The sequence below is a fragment of the Panthera pardus genome, unplaced genomic scaffold (genome assembly GCF_024362965.1).
Source record: "Panthera pardus isolate Hobbes unplaced genomic scaffold, ASM2436296v1 HiC_scaffold_3, whole genome shotgun sequence".
NCBI lineage: Eukaryota > Metazoa > Chordata > Mammalia > Carnivora > Felidae > Panthera > Panthera pardus.
Window position 1 is genome coordinate 58038340 of NW_026526876.1, and position 5663 is coordinate 58044002.

Below are 5663 nucleotides of genomic sequence, written 5' to 3' on the forward strand. Positions count from 1 at the left end.
TGCCCTGTATCGTCTCTTCTGTGAGAGTGGAGACTAGGAAGCAAGAACTAACCAGGTCCCCTGCCCACATGCCCATTCAGCCTCACGGTTACACTTTGTCTGTTCTTCCCCAAGGTAGCCACTGGAGGGCATCAGCACACTGGCCTTGCCCCCAGCAGCATCCTGGGGCAGGGTGGCCATTGGCCCAGGTGCTGTGTCCAGATCTGAGCCTTGGGAGACCTGGCTCCATTGCAGGCAGAAGATGGAAGGGGCTGCCGGGCTCATCTCCCCACTGTGTCCATCCTGAGCCTCACTCAGTACTGGAGCCCGTTTCTCAGGCGTTAAGAACGTGAACTCTGGAATCAGACTGCGTGGGTTTAAGTTTTAGCCCTATTGTTACCACCTGTGTGATCTTGAGCAATTATCTTCATCTCTCCAGGCTTTAGTATTTTTCTTTTTCTTTCTTTTTCTTTTTTTTTTTTAATTTTTTTTTTAACGTTTATTTATTTTTGAGACAGAGAGAGACAGAGCATGAACAGGGGAGGGTCAGAGAGGGAGGGAGACACAGAATCCGAAACAGGCTCCAGGCTCTGAGCTGTCAGCACGGAGCCTGATGCAGGGCTCAAATTCACGAATTGTGAGATCATGACCTGAGCCAACATCAAGAGTCAGACGCTTAACTGACAGTCATCTAGGCATCCCTAGACCCACATGTGTTTTCTGACAGAAGTGGCAATGCAGAGCTATGGGAAAGGACAGTCTTTTCAGTAAAAGATACTAGATATCTGTGGGAGGGGAAAAAAGTGGTTCTTGACCCTGAACCTCACATTGTACACAAAATCAGTTCCAGATGGACTGTAGATCTAAATGTGTAAAGTAGGATAATAAATGTGTAGAAAATAACAATATCTCCATGACTTTAGGGTAAGCAAACTTTTTTTTTCAAATGTATATTTATGAGAGAAAGAACACAGCAGGTGAGGGGCAGAGAGAGAGAAAGACACAGAATCTGAAGTAGGCTCCAGACTGTGAGCGGTTAGTGCAGAGCCTGACGTGGGGCTCAAACTGATGAACGGTGAGATCATATCATGACCTGAGCCAAAGTTGGACACAACCGACTAAGCTACCCAGGAGTCCTGGAGTTTATTTATTTTTTTTTTAATTTTTTTTTTAATGTTTATTTCTTTTTGAGACCGAGAGAGACAGAGCATGAATGGGGGAGGGTCAGAGAGAGGGAGACACAGAATCCGAATCAGGCTCCAGGCTCTGAGCTGTCAGCACAGAGCCCGACCCAGGGCTCGAACTCACAGACTGCGAGATCATGACCTGAGCCGAAGTCGGCCACTTAACCGACTGAGCCACCCAGGCACCCCTAGAGTTTACTTTAAAAAAGAAATAAATAGGGGAGCCTGGGTGGCTCAGTCAGTTAAGCGTCTGACTCTTGATTTCAGCTCAAATCATGATCTCACTTCGTGAGTTCAAGCATTGCATCAGGCTGTGCACTGACAGCAGGGAGCTTGCTTGGGATTCTCTCTCTCTCTCTCTCTCACTCTCTCTGCTCCTCCCCTGCTCTCTCTCTCTTTCAAAATAAATAAATACAAACTTTAAATAATAAATACCAGAAGGAAAAAAAAATTGTTGTTTATTATTTTGAGAGAGTGAACATGACAAGGGGAGAGGCAGAGAGGGAGAGGAGAGAGAATCTCAAGCAGGCTCCCCACTGTCAGCACAGAGCTTGATGCAGGGCTCAAACTCACAAACCATGAGATCATGACCTGAGCCGAAATCAAGAGTCAGATGCCTAACTGACTGAGCCACCCAGGCGCCCCGGGAAAAAGGTTTTAATTTAAAAGAAAAGAATATTTATTAAAAGACATAGTAATCTCCAGGGATTACACTAAACCGAAAGAACCAATCCCAAAATGTTACATGTTGATTTCATTTATATAACTTTTATTTGTAATCGTGGTAAAATACACGTAACATAAAATTTAGCATCTTAACCCTTTGTAAGCATACAGTTCATTGGTTTTAAGTGCATTTACACTATTTTGCATCCATCACCACGCATCTCCGGAACTCTTTTCTTTTTGTAAAACTGAAACTCTGTACCCATTAAACACTAACTCTGCCTCAGTCCCTAGCAACTACCAACCTACTTTCTGTCTCTATGAATTTGGCTACCCTGGGTACCTCATGTAAGTAGAATCATACAGGAGTCATCTTTTTGTGTCTGGCATCTTTCACTTAGCATAATGTCCTCAAAGTTCATCCATGTTGTACCATGGTCAGAATTTCCTTCCTTTTTTTAAAAATTTCTTTAGGGGCACCTGGGTGGCTCAGTCGGTTAAGCATCTGACTTCAGCTCAGGTCACGATCTCACACTCTGTGAGTTCGAGCCCCGCGTCGGGCTCTGGGCCGATGGCTCAAAGCCTGGAGCCTGCTTCCGATTCTGTGTCTCCCTCTCTCTCTGCCCCTCCCCCATTCATGCTCTGTCTCTCTCTGTCTCAAAAATAAATAAATGTTAAAAAAAATTAAAAAAAATTTTCTTTAAAAAACGTTTATTTATTTTTGACAGAGAGACAGAGCATGAACGGGAGAGGGGCAGAGAGAGAGAGAGGGAGACACAGAATCCAAAGCAGGTTCCAGGCTCTGAGCCGTCAGCACAGAGCCCAACGCGGGGCTCGAACTCACAGACCGCGAGATCATGACCTGAGCCGAAGTCGGCCGCTCAACCGACTGAGCCACCCAGGTGCCCCAGAATTTCCTTCCTTTTTAAGGCTGAATAACATTCTATTGTATGTATATACCATATTTTGTTTATTCATCCATTGATAGACCCTTGGGTGGGTTACTTCCATGTTTTGGTTATTGTGAATAATGCTGCTATGAACATGAATGTGTAAATATCTCCTCAAGATCCTTCTTTCCATTCTTCTGGGTCATATGAGAATTCTATTTTTAATTTTTTGAGGAATTATACTGTTTTCAACAGCAGCCGTACCACTTTATATTTCCACCAACAGTGTAAGAGTTCCAATTTTTCCACATCATTGCCAACACTTGTTTTTTGGTTTTTTTTTTATAGTACACATCCTAATGGGTGTGAGATGTGTCTGACATTTTTGAAATGACAAAATTTTAGAAATGGAGAACAGATTAGTGGCTCCCAGGAGTGGGAGTGGCAAAAGAGAAGTGGGTGTGGTTATAAACATTAGGGCCCCTGGTGCTGGAATCTTCCCGTAACTTTACCATGGTGGTGGATACATGAACATATACAGGTGGTAAAATTGCACGGAGATGGGGCGCCTGGGTGGCTCAGTCAGTTAAGCGTCCGACTTCAGCTCAGGTCACGATCTCGCGGTCCGCGAGTTCGAGCCCCGCGTTGGGCTCTGGGCTGACAGCTCAGAGCCTGGAGCCTGCTTCTGATTCTGTGTCTCCCTCTCTCTCTGCCCCTCCCCCGTTCATGCTCTGTCTCTCTCTGTCTCAAAAATAAATAAACGTTAAAAAAAAAATTTTTTTAAATTGCATGGAGCTTAACAGACACACACACACAAGTGAGCACAGCTGAAACAGGAAATCCGAATAAAATGAGACGACTCTATCAATGTCAACATCCTATATTTGGCTGTGGTTATGATATTATACTGTAGTTTTTTGCAAATGTCACCATTGGAGAAACTGGCTAAGGAATCTCTCCATATTATTTCGTACAACTGCCTGCGAATCTACAGTTAGCTCAATAAAAATTTTCATGCACACACATGAAAACCCACTGAAAGACGGAGAAGGCAAGCCTCAGAATATAGGAAAATATATCTGCAATACATATATCTGGAAAGGAAAAAAAAAAAAACCTAGCATCCAGAACGTGTTTTACAAATCAATAAGGAAAAAGACAGATGACCAGGCAGAAAAACAGACAAATGATGGGCCCCGGCATACACAGAAGGGTCAATCGATGTATGGAAACACATGTGGCAGGGGTGCCTTGGTGGCTCATTCGGTTAAGTCTCCAACTCTTGGTTTCAGCTCAGGTCATGATCTCATGGTTCACGGGATCAAGCCCCGCATTGGCCTCTGTGCTGGCAGCACAGACTCTACTTGGGATTCTCTTTCTCCCTCTCTCTCTCTCTCTCTGCCCCACCCCTGCTTGTTCACTCTCTTCCTTTCTCTCAAAATAAATAAATAACCTTAAAAAAAAAAAAAAAAAACTTGTGGCAGATCATACTTTGCAAAGATAGTGGCAACAGTTATCCATTCTACACGTTCCTCTTACTGTAACTTTTCACAGTCTTTCCAATTAGAAGTAGAGCCTATGCCCCCTTCCTTGAAGCTGAGTAAGTAGGCTTTTGTGACTATTTAGGTCAATAGAATATGACGGAAGTGAGACTATGTGACTTCCAGGGCTACATCACAAGAGACAATGTAGGTTCTGCTTTATTTGCTGGAATACTCAGTCTTTACAGTCACTGTGTAAGCCGTCTGTCCATTCTGAGGTGACAATGGTGTGAGGAAACCCAAGCAGACAGACCACACGGACAGGCCCTGAGCCACGTAAAGAGACAGATGCCTGGCCAGCCCCCAGCTGCTCCAGGGCACATCTGCCTGCATCCACCTGAGAACGTCTAAACCAGTTCTGCCCAGCCAACTTCTTGAAACCCTGACCCTCAAACCTGAAACCGTGCGAGATAGTAAAAGGACTGTTCGTTGTTTAAGCGTCTACATGTGGGGATGATTCGTTACACAGCCATGGATAATGGGAATAGCAGCCTAACTCCATTAGGCTTCAGAGAAGTGCCAATTATTATATATATATTGGGGGTGGGGAGAGAGAGAGAGAGAATGTGAGCAGGGGAGAGGGGCAAAGGGAGAGAGAGAGAATCTTAAGCAGGCTCCAGGCTCAGCATGGAGCCCAACTCGGGGCTCGATCCCACAACCCTGGCATCATGACTTGAGCATCAAGAGTCAGACGCTCAACCGACCGAGCCACCCAGGCGCCCCAGGAAGTGAGAACTAAATCCAAAATGGAAAAAAAAAAAAAAAGAGAGAGCTATCACTCCACACCCACCAGAATGACCAAAACGGAAAAGAGTGACAAGTAGGTGAGGGTGTGGATCAGTTAGAACTTTCATACACTGCCGGAAGAAATGTAGATGGAGAAACCACTTTGAAAATATATTTGAGAGAATCTACTACAGTTGAACATAAGCATATCTTCTTTTTTTTGTTTCTGTCTTTCAGGATTAAAAATGTTTTAAGTTTATTAATTTGAGAGAGAGAGAGAGAGAGAGAGAAAGCACGAGTGGGGGAGGGGCAGGGAGCGAGGGAGAGAAAGAGAATCCCAAGCGGGCTCCGCACTGTCAGCATGGAGCCTGATTCAGGACTCAAACCCCCAACCGTAAGATCACGACCTGAGCCGAAGTCAGACGCTTAACCACCTGAGTCACCCAGGTGCCCCAGGATTAAAATTTTATTCTTAAGAGAAAATATAAGCCAGGTTTCCTTAAGAAAACCTACAGAAAACTGTAAGCATTCTGAAAAAGTTACTTGGTCTCATTTGAATAGAAAGCTGATAGGACCAAACTGTGATTCTGAAAATATTCAAAATGCAGGAGGACAAAACACAGCCTCCTTCCTGCTAAATTAATCAGGTGAACTAAGTTTGCAGCAAAAGCAGTGCT